This window comes from Gorilla gorilla, chromosome 3, assembly GCF_029281585.2.
Source record: "Gorilla gorilla gorilla isolate KB3781 chromosome 3, NHGRI_mGorGor1-v2.1_pri, whole genome shotgun sequence".
NCBI lineage: Eukaryota > Metazoa > Chordata > Mammalia > Primates > Hominidae > Gorilla > Gorilla gorilla.
Genome location: NC_073227.2, coordinates 60,695,941 through 60,719,782, shown reverse-complemented (window position 1 = coordinate 60,719,782; position 23,842 = coordinate 60,695,941). Strand labels below are relative to the sequence as shown.

The 23,842-nt window shown below is 33.5% G+C and overlaps 1 long non-coding RNA gene across 1 annotated transcript in view; it reads left to right on the top strand.

Annotated features, from left to right (window-relative positions):
• LOC129532906 (uncharacterized) overlaps positions 1-5,298 on the top strand; it is a 38,918-nt gene extending 33,620 nt beyond the window's left edge. Inside the window, exon 5 of the long non-coding RNA XR_008678834.2 lies at positions 1,103-5,298. This is a non-coding gene — a long non-coding RNA (uncharacterized lncRNA). The remainder of the gene's footprint in view (positions 1-1,102) is intronic.
• The last annotated feature ends 18,544 nt before the right edge of the window (positions 5,299-23,842 follow it).

Sequence of the window (23,842 nt, the reverse complement as noted above, 5' to 3'; positions counted from 1 at the left end):
CTATTCTATCCAATATTTCTCTGAGTAAGCAACACTAATACACACAGACACACACACACACACACACGCACGCATAATTGCTCCATATCCTCTTTAATCTTAAGGAGTTTTTTAGGTTAGTACTGTATTTCATTTGTGTGTTTTATATTATATATTAAAGTAAATATGTATGATATATATCATATTATATATTTATTTATAATATAAAGATTATATTTATAAGATTTATATATGAATGTAGATTCTAGAAGATATATGTGCTATGAGTGAGGGTCTGCAATCTTTCACCATTATTGCTTTATTTATTATACCAAGGAGCATGACAAATGTTTGCAATCTGACTTGACCATTTTTACTGTCTTTGCTGTGCTTGTTTTTTAATTGTTTTTCTTTCTTTTTTAAAATTCTCAGTTTTTGAATTTTCTTTTGAATATTTGCATTATTACATTTTTAAATTTTAGCATCCTAGTGAATATCTAACAACAGAATCATTACTATCTGCAAATGAAACTATTTTTCTATAAAATCATCTTGTATAAGATACATATTTTCCCACAGAGGCTACATAATGTGTGCATGAAGTTTCAGATATATTTAATAGGCTATACTTGGTCACTCTGGAGATAATCTGTAAAAATAAGGCATAGTTTTTTGCTAGCAAAACACAAAATAGAATGTGATCAACATTTCAAAAGGACTCTTACATGCTCTATTCAAGCACTACTGACAGTAAAAATAGCATGGTCACCAGCATGGAGACAGAACTCCCCAGTTATCTGATTCATCCATGTAGCACTTTATTATGTGCCAGGCCCTGTAGGGGTGCTCAATATTAATGATGATGCCATTGTGGCAAGTGCATACTGATGACTTACAGCCTTTGAAATGTCATATATACTCACATCCACATGAAATCTATAAGTGTGTATTTAAAATACAAAGTCATATTTTTCAAGTAAACTTTGGAAAATGCAAAATAAAAAGCTGAACAGCCTCTACTGCAGTTGATGTTTTGGTCATACAGACAACATCTAATTTATTTATTTTGAATTGATTTTACTAGTTTATGATTTTATAATGTCATATGTTAATTTATTTACAGATCATAGCTGTGGTGCTGAGAACGTAACCTACTCCCATTGGTTTCCAACAACTGAGACCTTGAACAGTGACTTCGTAGCTGTAAATCCCAGAATCTTCTGTTTCAAATCAATTCTTCAGGAAAAAGAGGACAAAATATAAACCCAAGTGGAGAGAGTGCTAAAAGACACAAGATTTTTTTTTAGAGAATTTATCAATCTAATATGAGCAGTTAATTATTTATGATGGTTCCTATGTTTCACAGAGAAGTTAAAGAAATAAGATTAGAACCATCTTATGGGCTCTGGGTAAGGCTCTGCAATCTGTCACCATTTTTGCTTTATTTATTATACCAAGGAGCATGAAAAATGTTTGCAATTTGACTTGAACATTTTCATTGTCTTTGCTTTGCTTTTGTTTCTTTCTTTTTAAAATCCGTGGTTTTTGAATTTCCTTTTGAATATTTGCATCCTTTTATGGAATATAAGAGACCACTTATATGCACAAGAGTTATCTCTTGTGGGTCTCACTATTATTATCATCAAAATGCCTGAAATTACCTGTGAGGGAACATTATAAAGTAAATGATAAAGAAATAATTTAATGTTACACATTAGGTAACCTCTAGGAATATATGCTGGAACCATAGGAAGACATTGGGCATGAAGAACAATAAAAATATTTGGATTGGAAGTAAAAATGCTAATCTACTTGTCAGAAAGGTCATGTCTACAGTCAACAACTGTTCAAATAGAAGCTTTAAAGCGAGGCTCAGCACACTTTTCTCTAAAGAGCCAGACAACAAATATCTCCGGCTTTGTAGTCCATATGGTCGACACTGCAACTACTCGAGTCTGCCATTGTAGCACGCAAACAGCCATAGACCATATGTGAATGAATGGTGTGGCTGTGTTCCAAAAGCCTTATTTACAAAAACAAGGCAAGTATTAGACTTCTTCAGATCTTGGTGTGCTAGTCCTTGCTTTACACAATTAAGATGAGTGTGAACTATATTTCAAATAGAAGTGAGAGCCCCAAAGGTGGGCAAACCATTGTAGTAAGATAGTCAAATTGCCTAGGCAGGGACAATTTAGACATCTAGACATTATAATTTTGAGTGAGCTATCAATTTATTCAGGCAGGTTTTCTAAGTCTTAGATTAAAAGGGTAGGTTGGAATTTAGGGTTAGATTCTACCCCACTGAGACAAAATGATCCAAATAAAAAGTTCATAACAAGGATAGATAAAGACCGTGGACTTACTAGAACATACTAAGTACAGCTGCTCATAGCAACAAGGTTTATTTCAGATCTTACCTGTTGGTAGCACCATATATTACTCTAACATGCTTGCTCAATTTGCTGTCCCATGGAAAAAATAATTGGTTGAGAACTAGTCAGAAGAGTCTTTGTAACTACTTTAAGGACAAAAGTAATGTTGCTGTTGTGTCCTCAGAATATATATATACAATAGTGCCTGGAACACAATAGACATTTAATGATCATTCCTTGTGTACCTAGAACTTGATACCTATTAAATATTTTTCTAGTAGAAGTTTGTAAATTAATACTACAGGATTTTTAGCATTTATTCTTTTATAATATTATATATAAAATTTTACTGATAGACACTGTCTTCCAGTTCTTTATACTATCCTTTGCCACTTTAATTCAAAAGCATATTAAATTATATTTTATATTAAAAATTTAATTCTAAGAGTAAGAATTACAGTTATAAAAATATCCCAGGTGATCAAAGATATGGAGCTATTGCCTAATGACTGACATTATAGTATAGTGGTGAATACAGAAATTTAATTTTTCATCTCCTCCTGTCACTCCCTCTTAAGACATTTTAGGGTCACCCTCCATGAGGTAGCAGATTCATTAGCTTCTACTTTAAATCCTGCCTCAGAGTAGAAATCAGTCAGCTCTGTTGAGGGAATTCCTGAGTAGAAAAAAATGTCTTTCTAGGACATTAGAGAGCAATTGAGTATTTAAAGAGTCATTCAAAGAAGAACCTTCAGTAAGCATTAGAGTAAGCAACTTTACCTATATTTTTTAAAAAGAAAAGCTGAGTCAACTCAGGCAAAAGAAATTGAATATGTCATTTTAAAGAGTCTCAATATAACAGAATTGAAACGTGTCACTAATCCACCTTGCCAGCTTATACAGCTTTTGAGAGTGAAAGACTCTTAGTAATGACATTAATTATTATTAAATGTTAGTAGCTCAGTGTTGTAGAGAATATAAACAGCAGTATTTATAGACTCTTGGTAAAATGTATTTTAACTTTTTAAAGACATTGCAGAGTTGGCTATCTTCTCTAACACAACATATTGTAGAATTCTCATTTAATATTTTGTAGAACTAGCTAGAGCAACTATTCTTTCTTAAGTGGCACATGTTCATTTTCTGTATTTTCCTCATCTTTACCACCTGCTAGCAGTGTTTCAGGCAACAAAACAGCAGTGTTCTCACCAGACAGTATAGCCTCCTCCAAAATGGTAGCAATCCCAAAGATTCACAATAAAACAAAACCTTTAAGACTATGATAAATGGTTTTTATTTCTTTTTTAAAAACAGTTCTTCCTTTATTCTTTAATCTTTAAACACTGAGTTGAAATGGATGATTGAAAATCTTATTTGGGGTATATTGTTGTACATATAAGAGTGTAAATTTTAAGAGCTGAATTAAATTTCTCAGTCTACCTTTTCTTTCAGTTTATTTTTAATGATATATATTTGTAGAAGCAGTTATCTGCCATCTGGAAATTAATTCTCATTTTCTTGGATTATTTTATGGTGACTGCTTTCTAAGTATTTTATCCTTTAGTGAACAAATGGTCTTTCTTTCCAGTTAGAAGGTGATCCTCAATAATTATGTTCTTTTCTTTAACCAAAACCTTGTTTCAATTATGACATTTTGTTGATATGTAAAAATTCTGAAGAAATAAAAGCAAAAAATATTGAATAATAATTTTGTTTAAACAACATATTTAGAATATTGAATGACCCTGTTTAAACAATATATTTAGAATGACTTATTGGTAGAAAATGTCTTCATGAATTTTTCAATGGTTGATTTTTATATGTATTGTACATTTTGTATCTTAAAGGAACATTAAACTTTAAATACAATTAAGAGAGAGGAAAAGGAAATGTTTTAATCAAAATATAAAATCATTTATTTTAAATTGCTTCCTATAGTAGTAAGAAAATCAATAAAATTAATGATTAAACAGTTCAGAAGAACTAAACATTATTAATATCCATTTATAAGAAGGAAATGTGATGACAGATTAGGCTGAGTAGGATGTTATTCACTTACAATTTTAAAAATAAAACTGTGTAGGTGGGCTTTGTTATTTTACACCAATTGCACTAAAATGAAGTAGAGACTTGAATGGCTAACAATGTAAAAAATTACGTGATAGTGCTTTTGTATTTTTGAAATGAGAAATAGTCAGAAAAAATATTTACAAGAGCAACCTTTAGAGTGTCCCAATATACATTTATGAGTTATCACGCTAATTTGCAAAATGTAAGAAAAAATTACAAAATAGACGACATAGTTTACCTGATAAATGTTCAATTTAATTGAATAAATTCATTTAAGCACTTCTGAAAGATATTGTGTTAAGTTTTGAGTATATAAAAGTAAATTTTAAAATGCCTGACTTCAAGGAATTCACAATATGTTATGAAGATAGACAAGTTAAACCAACTATTTCAATAAAGTGTGATCAATTTCCTAAATAAAAGAATAAAATATCTTAAAAATCCAGAAAAGTGGTGGCCCAAAGTCAGCTTATGGTAGTAGTGAAAAAGTTTGGGAAAATTTTCTAAAGAAAATCAACTGAATAAAGTATTAAAGAGTAAATGACATTAATTCAAGCAAACAGGTTAGGCAGAAATATTCTAGTCCATACCAAAAAATGTTTCCCAACTAAATGCAGGCATATATAGATCTACAAAATCATACATGTAGCATGTAGGTTTTTTTAAAAAAAGACAGATGGTTAGCACCACCAATATTAACCTGTGGTGTATGTCTTTCACAAGATTTTTGAAATGAGGAGCACTCAACAGATGTGGGAGATAAGGAAATAATTGTGAGATATTACTGACAAATGAGGATTGTTACTTATTTTTTTAATCTACTCTGTTAACTTCCCAAAATTATGTAATATATTTTACATAGAAATAAATACTTTAAAAGGTCAATGGAGTTTAAGCTGTTGTTGTTTAGCTCAAATAACCCTCTTACAGAGAGAAATGATAAAGTAGAAAATAAAAAAAAGTATGAGTGCCATGTAGAGTGATGAAAGCTAGCAGAAGCTGAAGAGGAGTCTGCTCTTAAACAGAAATTAAAACAAGTGTGATATGTGAATTTACAGATTTTTGTTGGAAGTTACCCTCCAATGGAGTACCATTACTGCAGTAGAAAACTCTGGCCTTATTAACTTAAGAGTTTGGTACTGGGAAAGCAGTCAGAAATGTAGAGAGAAATATCTGGAAAAGAAGGAGGTGTATAAGAGATGAAAGCCCCCCAAAATGTATAAAAAGCGCACAAATCTTGATAAAACATTTAATTTTAATAATGAATGAAAAAGAGCATGGGGTCCTGACAAAATCCTAGATGCTCAAAACTGAAAAATCTGAGTGAAGATTTTAGCTGCTTCCCACAAAGGGGAAACACAGTTTATTATAACAAAATCCAGTGTTTGTATAATGTACAATTTGTAATGTTGAATCAAATATCACTAGAATGAAAAAAATTAAAATATGACATTTTCACAGAGAAAAAAATGCAATCAATAAAAAACTTTCCTAAAATTGTCAAGATATTATAATCAGCAGTATCAGAGTTTTTATTAAAATATACTTCATGACTTAACAGAAAATATGATTAATAAACAAATGAGGAATATCAACGGATTAGAACTAAAAATAAATCAAAGCAATGAAACTAAAAGTACAACTGAAATGAAAATTTCATTTCATGAAATTGATAAAAGATAGGAGGTAGCAAAATAAAAAGCATTAGTGAACTTGAATGCAGATCAATTAAAATATTGAATGTGAATAAAGAGAAATATTAAGTGCTCTAACATATGTATAATTGGAGTTTGATAGGAGAGGATAGAGACAATGGGGCAGAAAAATATTTGAATATATTAAACAAAAAGAAAAAAGCAAAAGTCTGGAGGAAAAGCATCCAACTATAGATACGAACACCTCAACAAACCATGTTATTGTAAACTGTAGATATCAAAAGATAAAGAACACCTAAAAGGGTCCAGACATAAATGACATATTACAAACACAGCTATTCAAATAATAGCTGACTTCTCATTAGGAAAAATATGATGGTTAGACTACAATAGAACCATAACCCTAATGTGCTGGGAGAAAACAGAGGACAATAAAAGACAATTTAGGTAAACCAAAATCAAGACCATTCATTGCATTGAGACCTATGTACAGAAAATGCTAAAGGAAGTAACTCAGGATGAAGGAAATTACACTAGATTATAGCTTGATTATACATAAAGGGGTACAGTTGCAAAATGTTAGTATAAAAGACTAATATTTCTTCAAGTAAAATAAAGTAAAAAGGACTAGATATATAATCTCATTTGAAACAACCAAAAATTGAAACTAAATAAATGAAACAACGAATCACATCCAGCAATGCAGAAGTGATCCCTTAGAGATGGTAAAGAAATAAAATGAACTATACAATTGCCTCTGCTTGCTGTCTGAGAATGTAATTCAGGCAGAACTCAGATATCTCGTTGAGGAGATAGATCTGAGAACTCAGATAATCCAAGGCAGCTAAGGTTCACAGTACAGAGTATGACAGAAGAGAAAGGCATACACATGCACACACACACATCCCAGCCCCCAAACACACACCCCACACAGGGCTCCAGGGTTCTGCAAAAGATTAGCAAAATACTAATTAATGAATACGTGTATGAAAAATGTCTATTTCTAGTCACTAAAAAATGACTAGAAATAACAATCCTCAAAGCTCAGAGTGAGGAATATTGCCTGTTCTCAGAAGACAAAGTGGAGTACTTCTGAATTTATGAAGTTGCAGGTGGAGTACTAAGAAAAGTTTTCCTCAGTAGTTTGTAAAATTAATATGAAAAACAGCTCCACTCCCTCCCACCTAGTAAAGTTAGAACTCAGTATCCACAATGGTCAAATCATTTCCAGGTAAGTTAATTGTGCCCTGGGAGAATGCTAAAAAATATTCATAGGAACACAAAAAATATCTAGACCAAGCAACGACAAATCCAAAATGGGTCTATCACCCAATAGAAAATTACCATGCACTCAAGAAGCAGAACATTCTGCCTATAACTAAAAGAAAAAAAATCTATCAAAATAGTCCTAGAAATAATGCAGATGATAGAGTTGGACATTTAATACATAGCAAGACAAAATATCACAAATGAAATACAGAATTAAAAAGACAGGAAAAAATCAGGGAATTATCAATGTGGGTGATAAAATTTCTAGTGAGATATATAAATTTCCTGGAATAAATAACATGTTTTTATATTGATAAAGGGCCAGTTTCTCAGAAGGATATGACAGTCTTATTTTTTTTCACTTCTAATCGAACTTAAAAATTAATGAAGGAAAAACTTCCAAGAGAAATAAAGGAATCCACAAATAAAGTTAGAGCTCTTAACACTCTGTCTCAATAGTTTATAAAACATTTATAATATCAGTAAATATGATATTATAAACCAGAACACTATCAACCAATTTTACCCAATGGACATTTGTACAACAGTCCACCCTATTACAACAGAATACACATTCTTTTCAAGTGTTTATAGGACATTTACAAAAACAAAACGTAATCTATTAGCAAACATACCTCAATACATGTAAAAATGATTCAGGCCATGCAAAGCAAATGTCTTCCCATGATTGAACTAAATACTAAAGAATTACAAAAGAGATATATGGAAAATCTCCAAATATTTTGAAACCAAATAACACATGTATATGTTATCTATGGGCCAAAGAAGAAATGTAAATGCATATTAGAAAGTAGTTTGAGCTGAATGAAAATGTAAACGAAATATGTCAAAACATATGGGAGGCTGTTAAAGAAAAAAAGAGGGAAATAATAAGGGGGAATTCTCAAATAAGAAAATAAATAATTTTCAAATCAGAGACTTCGGCTTCTACTTTAAGAAACTAACAAAAGGAGATCAATTTAAAGCCAAAGTATGCAGGAAAAAATAAGGTCAGAGCAGAAATCAAATAATTTAAACTTAGAAAAAATAAGTAAATGAAGCCAAAAACATTATATGAAAGATAAATAAAAATAATAATTATCTAGCTAGGTTGATCAGCCTCCAAAATGAAGAAATTACAAATTACCAGTATCAGATGTGAGTGAAATGCTATCACTTGAAATTCTAGACATAATAAAGAGAAAAGGCAACGTAAACAACTTTAGGTAAGTGAATTCGACCACTTAGTTTATGTCTTTTAAATACATAAACTAAAAAACGTTTTCCCAAGAAAAACCCTGTATCTCTGAAAGACATTGAGTTTTTAATTAAAAACTTTGCAGAAGAATACACAATGTTTTCACTTGGAGAATTCTACTAAACATTAAACAATAAATAATATCATTTTTTAAAATAAAATCTTCCAGAAAATTTAAGAGAAATGATATACTCTATGTTGTTCTGTAAAACTATAATAGCATTTCTCTGATGCAAAAATCAGAAAAAAGTTGCACAAGGAAAGAAAACCATGAATCAATATTACTTGGAACACAGATGCTAAAGTTTTAAACATGATTTTAGCAACATAATACAGGAAATATAAAAAGGCTAATACATAATGCGTAAGTAATATTTGTCCGCAGAAAGTAAGGTTAATTTAATGATTGGTAATCAATCACTATAATTCACCACACTAACAGGCAAACACTAGCAACAATGACATATAATCTTTTCAATAGATGGAAAAAATGTCTGATACAATTCAACACCTATTTTTGAAAAAGAAGAAAACAAACTCTCGGGAAGGTAAGAGTAGAAGGAATCTTCCTCAGCCTGATAAGGGGTAATTACCAATAACCAAAGTTAACCTTATATCTCATAGTAAAAGACTGAATGTTTCCCAATAAAATAAAAAAGAATCCAGGTGTATCCACTGTTAGCACTTCTATTGACCATTGTACTAGAGATTTTAGTTAGTGCAATATGATAAGAAAAAAAACACATTCATATTAGAAAAGAAGTAAATCTATATTTGTAGATGACATAATCATCTCCAGAGATAATTTTATGGACCCTACACAAAAAGCTTCTGGCTAGGCAATGTGGCTCATGCCCGTAATCCCAGCACTTTGGGAAGCCAAGGTAAGTCGAAACCAGCCTGGACAACATGGGGAAACCCCCTCCCTACTAAGAACACAAAAAATTAGCTGGGTGTGTTGGTGTGCCTGTAGCCTCAGCTAATCTACTCCGAAAGCTAAGGTGGGAGAATCACCTTAGCACCGGAAGTTGAGGCTTCAGTAAGCCAAGATCGTGCCACTGCACTCTAGCCTGGGCAATAGGAGTGAGACCAGGTCTCAAAGGAAAAAAAAATTGCTGAGGAGTGCTTTATTTCCAAAGATGTGGTCAATTTTGGAATAGGTGTGGTGTGGTGCTGAAAAGAATGTATATTCTGTTGATTTGGGGTGGAGAGTTCTGTAGATGTCTATTAGGTCTGCTTGATGCAGAGCTGAGTTCAATTCCTGGATATCCTTGTTAACTTTCTGTCTCGATCTATCTAATGTTGACAGCGGGGTGTTAAAGTCTCACATTATTATTGTGTGGGAGTCTAAGTCTCTTTGTAGGTCTCTAAGGACTTGCTTTATGAATCTGGGTGCTCCTGTACTGGGTGCATATATATTTAGGATAGTTAGCTCTTCTTGTTGAATTGCAGAAGACATGACTGTATATCTAGAAAACCCCATCATCTCAGCCCAAAATCTCCTTAAGCTGATAGGCAACTTCAGCAAAGTCTTAGGATACAAAATCAATGTGCAAAAATCACAAGCATTCTTACACACCAATAACAGAGAGCCAAATCATGAGTGAACTCCCATTCACAATTGCTTTAAAGAGAATAAAATACCTAGGAATCCAACTTACAAGGGATGTGAAGGACCTCTTCAAGGAGAACTACAAACCACTGCTCATTGAAATAAAAGAGGTTACAAACAAATGGAAGAACAATCCATGCTCATGGATAGGAAGAGTAAATATTGTGAAAATGGCCATACTGCCCAAGGTAATTTATAGATTCAATGCCATCCCCATCAAGCTACCAATGAATTTCTTCACAGAATTGGAAAAAACTACCTTAAAGTTCATGTGGAACCAAAAAGAGCCCACATTGCCAAGTCAATCCTAAGCCAAAAGAACAAAGCTGGAGGCATCATGCTACCTGACTTCAAACTATACTACGAGGCTACAGTAACCAAAACAGCATGGTACTGGTACCAAAACAGATAAATAGACCAATGGAACAGAACAGAGCCCTCAGAAATAATGTCGCATATCTACAACCATCTGATCTTTGACAAACCTGACAAAAACAAGAAATGGGGAAAGGATTCCCTATTTAATAAATGGTGCTGGGAAAACTGGCCAGCCTTATGCAGAAAGCTGAAACTGGATCCCTTCCTTACACCTTATACAAAAATTAATTCAAGGTGGATTAAAGACTTACATGTTAGACCTAAAACCATAAAAACCCTAGAAGAAAACCTAAGCCATACCATTCAGGACATAGGCATGGGCAAGGACTTCATGTCTAAAACACCAAAAGCAATGGCAACAAAAGCCAACATTGACAAATGGGATCTAATTAAACTAAAGAGCTTCTGCACAGTGAAAGAAACTACCATCAGAGTGAACAGGCAACCTACAGAATGGGAGAAAATTTTTGCAACCTACTTATAGGAAGGGCTAATATCCAGAATCTGCAATGAACTCAAACAAATTTACAAGAAAAAAACAAACAACCCCATCAAAAAGTGGGCAAAGGATATGAACAGACACTTCTCAAAAGAAGACATTTATGCAGCCAAAAAACACATGAAAAAATGCTCATCATCACTGGCCATCAGAGAAATGCAAATCAAAACCACAATGAGATACCATCTCACACCAATTAGAATGGCAATCATTAAAAAGTCAGGAAACAACAGGTGCTGGAGAGGATGTGGAGAAATAGAGACACTTTTACACTGTTGGTGGGACTGTAAACTAGTTCAACCATTGTGGAAGTCAGTGTGGTGATTCCTTAGCGATCTAGAACTAGAAATACCATTTGACCCAGCCACCCCATTACTGGGGATATACCCAAAGGATTATAAAACATGCTGCTATAAAGACACGTGCACATGTATGTTTATTGCGGCACTATTCACAATAGCAAAGACTTGGAACCAACCCAAATGTCCAACAATGATAGACTAGATTAAGAAAAGGTGGCACATATATACCATGGAATACTATGCAGCCATAAAAAAGGATGAGTCCATGTCCTTTGTAGGGACATGGATGAAGCTGGAAATCATCATTCTCAGCAAACTATCGCAAGGTCAAAAAACCAAACAACGCATGTCCTCACTCATAGGTGGGAATTGAACAATGAGAACACATGAACACAGGAAGAGGAACGTCACACACCAGGGCCTGTTGTGGGGTGGGAAGAGGAGTTAAGGATAGCATTAGGAGATATACCTAATGTTAAATGACGAGATAATGGGTGCAGTACACCAACATGGCACGTGTATACATATGTAACAAACCTGCACGTTGTACACATGTACCCTAAAACTTAAAGTGTAATTAAAAAAAAAAAAAACCACAAGGAGAGATTATTAGACCCCCACCAGAAAGGTTACAATTAGAAAGCTGACAACACTCGAATGTCAGTGATGATGTGAAGACACCAAAACTCTCGTTCACTACTGATAGGATTGTAAACGGTACAATCACTTTGGAAATTAAGGATTGGAAGTTCTTACAAAGATAAATATTTGATCCTCCAATGTCACTTCCAGGTATTTAACCAAGAAAATTTAATATCTTTGTCAACAGAATGATGCATGTGAAAATGTTCAGAATAGCTTCATTCATAACAGCCAAAAACTATAAATAACTGATATTTCAATCATCAGGAGAATGAATAATTGATGTGTGATTTATTGATATAATTAATCAATATTATGCAGAACTCCCCTTCCTAAAATCAAAGCACAATAGATTACTCATTCATACAACAACATGGGTGAAAGTTGTAGAGATTATCTCGAGGAAATTAAGCTGGAAATAAAAAAGTACACACTTTATGATGCCATGTACATGAAGTTTTATAATATGTAAAACTGTCTCTTCGAAAAAAAAAAGAATTATGGTTTTCTCTGGGCTCAAGAGCAAGTGACTGTCAAGGGACATGAGGAAGTATTTGAGGTGATGAAAGTAGTCTATATCTTTATAGGAAATGTTGGCTATATGTTGCCCATTTACCAAAACTATACATTTAATATCTGTGTATTTTATTTATGCAAATTTTATTTGAAAATTTGAGTGAGAGAGTGAGGAATTGGCAGAAGCATAAATTAAACAAGGATGATGATCACGAATGTTGATTGTTTTTGGAGCTGAGTGACGGAGGTATGAGGATTCCTCATACTCTTTTGTTTGAATATGGACAACGAAACTGAAAACCTTAGATAAAAAAGATTGTACAAGATTTTTAGCTATTATTTAGTACATCATACTAACGAAGAGGAGTATCAGAGTTTGAGAAAGGAAGCACATAGATTTACATATTTGGGATACCCAGGTTCAAATTTTTTTTCTTTTTTTCTTAATTTTGTTAGTTTGTGCCAATTATTTTTCTGAATTTCAGTATATTCAACCCTAAGTTTAATGATCTCTACCTCAAAAGGTGGCAATAAAAATTTGACAACTTTAACTTATTGCAACCAGTTGGTATACTGTATAAAATTTAGGACATATCAAAAGGAAGTGTTGTTGTAGTTATTCCCTAGATTACCCTTCAATCGTGTCCCCAGTTTTCTTAAAGAAGCCATAAGAAATTAGGATTTGCATTAAATTATGTGAATTTGTTCACATATGCTTCTAGTCTTGGAAAACAAAGATTGAAGTTAGATAAGATTAACATGGTGGAAAGAAAATTGCATTTATAGTCAGACTGGAGCTGTCTTACTTACTTATCACTCTGCAGCTTTGGGTAAAACTTATTTCCTCCTCTATGAAAGGAATATAATAACTAAATTGCAAAATTAGATGAAATATTGCATACAAAATTCCTTGAACGTTTTGTATATATTTGGCACTAAAAAAGCAAGCTAGTTCTTTGTTAACATAAACACAACAGAAAGGCTTACTTTGCTGCTTTCTTATTTGTAATCTAGAAAAAGTCTAGAGTGAAAGTGAAATATCAAAGACTAATCTGTGTAAAGAGTTTTCAGTTGAGAAACTGAATCCTACAATTCTGTGAGAACCAAGGATATATATTTGTGATTTTGAATAGATGAAACTTTCCTTCACCAATATGTAGGGAGGAATATTCTTTCTGTCAGTTCTTAGGGCACTAAATCTGAGGAGTCAGGATAAATAATTTTGCAAGCATAGTGGCTCACACAGTTTAACTACAGCAGAAGCAGCGAAGCTTCCTGTAATCTAAGGAGATTTATATGATCGAGCTTATTTAGCAAAACTGGAGTCCAAGTGTGAAGAAATTTGTTCTGATCTTGAAGGCTGCAATTCTGAATAGTTGAGTAATGTTATCAAAGCAGCACATAAGAAAGATAGCTTCTGAACTATCATTTAGGATTAAGCTGGGAAGAAGACTTAAATTTGTGAGAAGAATAACATTATGTCATGTGTTGATACAACTTGCAAAATCTTAAATAATAGAATTTATTTTTATCTTTTATAATAAATATACAGCAATACTAGATTCATTATTTACCCATACTTTTTTCATACTTTTTTGAACAGAAACTCTAATATCTGGAACATTTTTGGCTTATCTATACTTAAAAATATATTACTTGTCACTTTTTGCAACATGAAAAATAGGTATCTTAACACAAAATTATAATGATTTGAGTAACCTGAACCTAAATTTCTTTGGAGGCATCAATATCCAGTTGCCTTAGTCTATTTAAAAAGGCTGTCATAACAAGATACTATACAGTGGTGGCTTATGAAAAATGGACATTTATTTCTCACAGCTCGAGGAGCTGGGAAGTCCAAGATTAAGATGCCAGCAGATGCTATGTCTGGTGAGGGATCATTTCCTCACAGAGGGCCATCTTCTCACTATAATGTCACATGATGAAAGGGGCAAAGGATTCCACTGAATTCTCTTTCATAAGGACACTAATACTATTTATGAGGGCTCTTCCCTCCCAATACCATCACCTTGGATGTTAGGATTCTCACAACATTCATAACTATTCAATTCCTTACTCTCCTCAGAATGGGACTCCAAAAAGCATAATGTTGTATTATTTAAATAAGTCATTTAAACAATTACCAAATACAGATATAACACAGTTGAGAAACAGAACATGAAGTATCTTGCAGGGTAGAAGAGGAACTCTAAGTTTTCCTTATCTTTATGGTCATAAGAAAGAGAGGCAATGTGACTCATTTTTTTTTTTTTTTACCATCCTTTTAGACAAATATTTATTTAAAGCCTACTACATGTCATGTACTTTGTTTACATTACACCATACATTCCTCATAGCAATATGAGGAAACAGATACCATTTTCTCACATGGGCAGTATAGGAGAGCAAAAGTGAGGTGCACACCCAAAATTAGAAATTAGAAAAATAAAATCAGAAGTTAAAGCTGTGAAATCAACATATAAACTTATATTGTCAGAATGGCTCCCAGAATAGCAAAATTTGCCAATAATCATGTTTTTAAAGCGTGCACGTACACACACACACCACACACCACAAAATATGAGGAACAATGTATAAAACATTAAAACAAAACCAATGCAATTTCATTTCTGTGTTGGACACTATCAAAATTAGAATTAGAAAAGAAGATAAAATCGTAGCTATTTTCTGTAAGTTTTAATTAAATTAAAAATAAGCATTTTCGTAATTGTCTCGAATGAATTTTTAAATGCTCATTTGTTACTTTCTGTTAGATTCAAAGTAACTAGTTTATTCACAATCCTAAAAATACCTCAAACTACTTTTTCAAGGCTCTGACATTTTTGCTAATGTTTATTTATTAAAGACACATTATCACGGGATGTATTTTATTTATTTCTTTTTCTGAAACAGTCTTTATGTTGCTCAGACTGGTCTCAAATTCCTGGACTCAAGCAATCCTCATTTATCAGGGGATTTTAATTTGAAGATATTGTTTGTAATCTCAAATCGCTCACAATTTATGACAACTAATTAAAAATTTCCCCACCAAATACATATATATATTCATATACATCAAATATATACAAATATATATAAAGAGAGAGAGATATGTATTCCCCAGGCAAAAAAAAAAAAAAAAAACCCAGGCCCTAATGCCTTGACTGGTGAATTATATGAAACAATTATGAAGTAAATAAGACTAATCCTTCACAAAGTATGGAGAAAGAGGGAGTACTTTCTAACTCATTCTATAAGGACTGTTTCACCCTAATGCAAAAGCTAGACCAAAACATAGCTAAATAAAATAAAGAAGCAATATAAAATAACAACCATATCAGTACCTTTCCTGAATATAGATGCGGAAGTCCTCAACAAAGTAATCACAAATAAAGTTTAGTGATACAAAAAAATTATCAATCTGACCAGTTGAGGCTTATTCTAAAAATGCAAGGTTGGTTTCAATTTTGGAAATCAATTATTGTAATATAACCAAGACGTCCTCAATAGACTTAAGAAAGAACACTGAACAAAATTCAATAACCATTCATGAATCCCCAACAAATTAGAAATAAAAAGAGAGTTAATTAACCTCATAAAGGATATCTATGAAACCTCTGCAGCGAATATTAATCTTAATGGTAAAAGACTGTTTTACCAGTAAGACTAGGAAAAAAAGATGTTTACACTTGTAACCTTTTTTCAAAATTGTACTGAGGGTTCTAATAATCATTGAATTGTATACTTATATCCAGTCAAATTTATATTATAATTTACCTTAATAAAGCTGTTAAAATATTTAAGAAAAGTAATAAAATCAGTTTACTTTTTTTAATTCACTCTATTTGAATGTCCTGTTCAGATCATGAGAGGATTAAAAATGCAGGAATTTAAATTTCATGTAATATTGGGAAAACAGAAGCTCAAGTTCTCATGCTCAGATACTGTAGGCAGAAAGGTGTTAATTTGTTAATTATTGTAAATACTAAAATTCTCTGTAATTATGGTCAAATTTATTTGCTTCTTTCACTGACAATATGTCAATAAGCTGATTCAAACTGAAAACCAAATTAATTTCTTATATATAAAGCAAAAACTTTCAGAAAGAATTTCAATTTTTATATCCCATATTACGTATCTCTATAAGTTAAAAAAACTTATATTCTGACACACTTGATTTTAAAAGGTAGCTATAAATTTTATCATTATCCATTTTAGACATTTATCTGTAGCTTAATGAATATCTTTATCACATGTTATTAGAGTAATATGTGTAAGCTATTATTTTAAAAGAAGGGCAGAAAAATGACATTTAGCCATCAAGGAATGCAAAGTAAAGCATACAAATATTTACCTCTCCAAAATTCTTTAAATAATAAGGAATTCAGGTCTAATGTTTAAGTCTTTAATCCATCTTGAATTAATTTTTGTATAAGGTGTAAGGAAGGGATCCAGTTTCAGCTTTCTACATATGGCTAGCCAGTTTTCCCAGCACCATTTATTAAATAGGGAATCCTTTCCCCATTGCTTGTTTTTGTCAGGTTTGTCAAAGATCAGATAGTTGTAGATACGCGGCATTATTTCTGAGGGCTCTGTTCTGTTCCATTGATCTATATCTCTGTTTTGGTACCAGACACATGCACACGTATGTTTATTGTGGCATTATTCACAATAGCAAAGACTTGGAACCAACCCAAATGTCCAACAATGACAGACTAGATTAAGAAAATGTGGCACATATACACCATGGAATACTATGCAGCCATAAAAAATGATGAGTTCATGTCCTTTGTAGGGACATGGATGAAATTGGAAATTATCATTCTCAGTAAACTATCGCAAGGACAAAAAACCAAACACTGCATGTTCTCACTCATAGGTGGGAATTGAACAACGAGAACACATGGACACAGGAAGGGGAACATCACATTCCGGGGACTGTTGTGGGGTGGGGGAGGGGGGCGGGATAGCATTAGGAGATATACCTAATGCTAAATGACGAGTTAATGGGTGCAGCACACCAGCATGACACATGTATACATATGTAACTAACCTGCACATTGTGCACATGTACCCTAAAACTTAAAGTATAATAAAATAAAATAAAATAAAATAATTCATAAGGAATTCAAAATAAATAAATAAATAAATAACTTACAATGAATACAAAATAAAGCATTCAAATATTTCCCTGTGCAAAAGTATTTAAATAATAATTTGCAAATTTAAATAATTTACATATATAATTATTATGTATTAGCCACATCCAGGATTTTGGTGGAGGAACAACATGTAAAACTTTTATGTTGTTTTCATATTTCAACTGATAATCTTTCAATATCAAATTAACAATGAATAAAAACATCTACACTAAGAAGAGAATAAAAAGGCTGGTAAATACAATCATAATAAGTGCTATGAAAAACATTCAGGATCTTTTTAATCCAAGTTGAAAATATCTAATTAATTTGTGTTTTGCAAATCTCCCCAAATAATATACCTCATAAATTAAATTCTTAATTCACTTATTACTAATATAATCTATTTGAAGGCAGGCTGAGATCCTAATATATTTCAACAACACGTACTCTGGCATATTGAAGGATGCTGATAGATATTACTATTAGCTCAAAATGTACAAAGACTGGCTACACTGTCTTGTTTGGAATAAATATTATATCCTTGTGTCTTTTTAATAAATACACTGAGTTTTTATTTCATTTTGTTTGTTGGTTTATTTGTTGTCACTGTGATTGTCCTTGTTTTGAGAAATTATATGGAAGAAACAAGGGTGGTAACAGTAAGCAAAATTAGAGAAGGGAGATTCATTCAAGAAATATTTCAGAGATGACAAAATCAAAGCTGCTGAGAGTATGTAAATATGTACCTAAACCTCAGAGCAGAAGAAAACCATTAAAGAGGTACTTAGCTTATCTCTTAGGCTAGCACTACAACAAACGTAAAATATATTAATTTTTAAATTTGAGTTTTGAGGTTATTCACTATTGCAAATTTAAAAAACAAACATAATAAAATTAAAATTTTGGAAAAGATATATTGTAAATATAGCATATAATGTTATTTTATTATTTATTTATTATATTATTATAAAATCATAGGCTTTAAAATTTGTGAAGAAATTTTGAGATTATATATTTTGAAGTGTTCATCTTTAGTTTGAAGAATGAAGGTTTATTTTATGCCCATATATTTTTTATATCTTAAGATATTCTTCTGTGTTTAAAGTTTTCTCTCAGAATTGAAGATATCAGTTAATATGATAAAATTTCAAATAACATTATATTAAGACAATACAAAATATAAGATCTTAATATTTGGATTTTGCTGATTATATATACATAGAGGTAATATTTAGACTGGGTAAGATATTACAATGGTAAATTTTATGTTGTCTTTGTATTTGAAGATAGAAAAAGACAGACAAGTACACGGTATTTTAAAATTTTGATTTTTATTTTATTCCATATTTTATTCAAATTGCATTTGAATAAGTGCATAAACTTCTTTGAAGTTATCATTAACATGGTTTCCCTCCAAATTTTATTCTTTTTGAAGTATATTTGATGGATTAGATTCCAGAGCACCACTGAAATATTTTTATGTAGTGACATGAAGTATTTCCACTTTCATTTATTCTATAAGTATTATGTGCTTATTATTTGCCAGTAGTATATTATTGGACTCCTTTCTGTATAGAAAATGAAGACTTCACCTTGTTATACTCTACATTATGAATAAAACATTGCAAATTAATTAATAAAAGAACTGATAACCCCAATTATTATTATTGTGTATCTACAATTTGCTAGATTTCCTATTGAGAAACTTTACATATATTTCCATATATAATGCTCACAAAAAAATCTCTGAGACAGTACTTTTTACTTTAGCTTTGTGAGTGAAGAATGAAGTCTATGAGATTTCATTAACTTGTTCAATGTCAACACAGGTAACATTTAAACGTAGTTCTGCTGGATGACAAAAGCATGCTTCTACTGCTATTCCACTTTCCTTCAAAGTAAATTAAAGGTGAATACATAATAATTTCTAACCTTTCATATGAAAAATACCAGAAAATCATCTTTAAAAAACACAAAGGGAGAGGGTCACTTTCAAGATGGCTGAATAGGAACAGCTCCAGTCTACAGATCCCAGTGAGATAGACGCAGAAGACAGGTGATACCTGCATTTCCAACTGAGGTACCTGGTTCATCTCAATGGGACAGGTTGGACAGTGGGTGCAGCCTATGGAGGGTGAGCCTAAGCTGGGCAGGGCGTCACCTCACCTGGAAAGCACTAGGGGTCAGGGACTTTTCCTTTCCTGGCCAAGGGAAGCCATGAATGGCTGTACCTAGAGGAGCGGTACACTCCTGCCCAAATACTGTGCTTTTCCCACTGTCTTCATAACCTGCAGACCAGGGGATCCACTCCTGTGCCAGGCTCGGCAGGTCCCACGGCCATGGAGCCTTGCTCACTGCTAGTGGAGCAGTGTGAGATCAACCTGTGATGTGGGAGCTTGTGGGGGGAGGGACATCTGCTATTGCTGAGGCTAGAGTAGGTGGTTCTATACTCACAGTGTAAACAAAGTGGCAGGGAAGTTCAAACTGGGTGGAGCCCACCATAGCTCAGCAAGGCCTACGGCCTACTGCCTCTCTAGATTCCACCTCTGGGGGGCAGGGCATATCTAAACAAAAGGCAGCAGATAGCTTCTCCAGACTTAAACGTCTCTGCCTAATAGCTCAGAAGAGACCAGTGGTTCTCCCAGCATGGTGTTTGAGCTCCAATAACGGACAGACTGCCTCCTCAAGTGGGTCCCTGAACCCCTTTTAGCCTTACTGGGAGACACCTCCCAGTAGGGGCCGAAAGACACCTCATACAGGTGGATGCCTTTCTGGGATGAAGCTTCCATAGGAAAGATCAGGCAGCAATATTTCTTGTTCTGCAGCCTCCTCTGGTGATACCAAGGCAAACAGGGCCTAGGGTGGATCTCCAGCAAACTCCAACAGACCTGCAGCTGAGGGTCCTGTCTGTTAGAAGGAAAACTAACAAACAGAAAGGAATACCAACAACATCAACAAAAAGGACATCCACACCAAAACCCCATCTGTAGGTCACCAATATCTAAGACCAAAGGTATATAAAACAACAAAGATGGGAGAAACCAGAGCAGAAAGGCTGAAAATTCCAAAAACCAGAATGCCTCTTCTCTTCCAAAAGAACACAACTCCTTGCCAGAAAGGGAACAAAACTGGATGGAGAATGAGTTTGTCAAGTTGACAGAAGTAGGCTTCAGAAGGTCGGTAATAACAAGCTTCTCTGAGCTAAAGGAGCGTGTTCTAACTCATCGCAAGGAAGCTAAAAACCTTGAAAAAAAGGTTAGGTGAATGGCTAACTAGAATAATCAGTGTGGAGAAGAGCTTAAATGACCTGATGGAGCTGAAAACCAGTTTGAGAAGTTCGTGAAGCACACACAAGCTTCAATAGCTGATTCGATCAAACGGAAGAAAGGATATCAGTGATTGAAGATCAGATTAATGAAATAAAGTGAGAAGACAAAATTAGAGAAAAAAGCGTGAAAACCTCCAAGAAATATGGGACTATGACAAATCTACATTTGACTGGTGTACCTGAAAGTGACAGGGAGTATGGAACCAAGTTAGAAAACATTCTTCAGGATATTATCCAGGAGAAATTCCCCAACTTAGCAAAGCAGGCCAACATTCAAATTCCAGAAATGCAGAGAACACCACAAAGATACTCCTTGAGAAGAGCAACCCCAAGACACATAATTATCAGATTCACCAAGGTTGAAATGAAGGAAAAAATATTAAGGGCAGTCAGAGAGAAAGGCTGGGTTACCCAAAAAGGGAAGCCCATCAGACTAACAGTGGATATCTCTGCAGAAACTCTACAAGCCAGAAGAGAGTGGTGGCAAATATTCGACATTATTAAAACAATTTTCAGCCCTGAATCTCATATCCAGCCAAACTAAGCTTAATAAGTGAAGGAGAAATAAGATCCTTTACAGACAAGCAAATGCTGAGAGATTTTGTCACCACCAGGCCTGCCTTACAAGAGCTCCTGAAGGAACCACTAAACATGGAAAGGAACAACCAGTACCAGCCACTGCATAAAATGTTCCAAATTGTAAAGACCATTGACACTGTGAAGAAACTGCATCAATTAATGGGCGAAATAATCAGCTAGCATCATAATGAGAGGATCAAATTCACATATAACAATATTTACCTTAAATGTAAATGGGCTAAATGCCTCAATTAAAAGACACAGGCTGGCAAATTGGACAAAGAGTCAATTGGTGTGCTGTATTCAGGAGACCCATCTCACGTGCAAAGACATACATAGGCTCAAAATAAAGTGATGGAGGAAGATCTACCAAGCAAATTGAAAGAAAAAAAAGCAGGGGTTGCAATCCTGTTCTCTGATAAAACAGACATTAAACCAACAAAGATCTAAAGAGACAAAGAAGGCCATTGCATAATGGTAAAGGGATCAATTCACAAGAAGAGCTAAGTATCCTAAATATATATGCAGCCAATACAGGAGCACCCAGATTCATAAAGCAAGTCCTGAGAGACCTACAAAGAGACTTAGATTCCCATACAATAATAATGGGAGACTTTAACACCACAGTCAATATCAGACAGATCATGGAGACAGAAAATTAACAAGGATATTCAGGACTTGAACTCAGCTCTGGACCACGCAGATCTAATAGACATCTACAGAACTCTCCACCCCAAATCAAAAGAATATACATTCTTCTCAGCACCACATTGCACTTATTCTAAAATTGACCACATAATTGGTAGTAAAACATTCCTCAGCAAATGTAAAAGAACAGAAATCACAACAAACTGTCTCTCAGACCACAGTGCGATCAAATTAGAACTCAGGATTAAGAATCTCACTCAAGACCTCACAACTACATGGAAACTGAACAACCTGATCCTGAATGACTACTGGGTAACTAACCAAATGAAGGCGGAAATAAAGATGTTCTTTGAAACCAAGGAGAACAAAGATGCAACCTACCAGAATCTCTGGTACACATTTAAAGCAGTGTGTAAAGGGAAATTTATACCACTAAATGACTACAAGAGAAAGCAAGGAGAGATCTAAAATCTGCACCCGTACATGATAATTAAAAGAACTGTAGAGCAGAACTAAAGAAGATAGGGGAAAAAAAAAACCCTTCCAAAAATCAATGAATCCAGGAGCTGGTTTTTTGAAAACATGAACAAAATAGATAGGCCACTAGCAAGATTAATAAGGAAGAAAAGAGAGAAGAATCAAATAGATGCAATAAAAAATGATAAAGGGGATATCACCACCAATCCCACAGAAATACAAACTACCATCAGAAAATAATATAAACATCTCTAAGTAAATAAGCTAGAAAATCTAGAAGAAATGGATAAATTCCTGGACACATACACCCTCCCAAGACTAAACCAGGAAGAAGTTGAATCTCTGAATAGACCGATAATGGGTTCTGAAATTGGGGCAATAATGAATAGCCTACCAACCAAAAAAAGTCTAGGACCAGATGGATTCACAGCTGAATTCTACCAGAGGTACAAACAGGAGCTGGTACCATTCCTTCTGAAACTATTCCAATCAATAGAAAAAGAGGGAATCCTCCCTAACTCATTTTATGAGGCCAGCATCATCCTGATACCAAAGCCGGGCAGAGACACAACAACAACAAAAAGAGAATCTTAGGCTGATATCCCTGATGAACATATATGTGAAAATCCTCAATAAAATACTGGCAAAACGAATCCAGCAGCACATCAAAAACTTATCCACCATGATCAACTCAGCTTCATTCCTGGGATGCAAGGCTGGTTCAACATACGCAAGTCAATAAATGTAATTCATCACATAAACAGAACCAATGACAAAACCACATGATTATCTTAATGGATGCAGAAAAGTCCTCTGACAAAATTCAACAGCCTTCATGCTAAAAACTCTCAATAAACTAGGTATCATTGGAACGTACCACAAAATAATAAGAGCTATTTATGACAAACCCACAGACAATATACTGAATGAGCAAAAACTGGAAGCATTCCTTTTGAAAACTGGCACAAGACAAGGATGCCCTCTCTCACCACTGCTATTCAACATAGTATTGGAAATTCTGGCCCGGGCAATCAGGCAAGAGAAAGCAATAAAGGGTATTCAAATAGGAAGAGGGGAAGTCATATTGTCTCTGAAGATGATATGATTGTATTTTAGA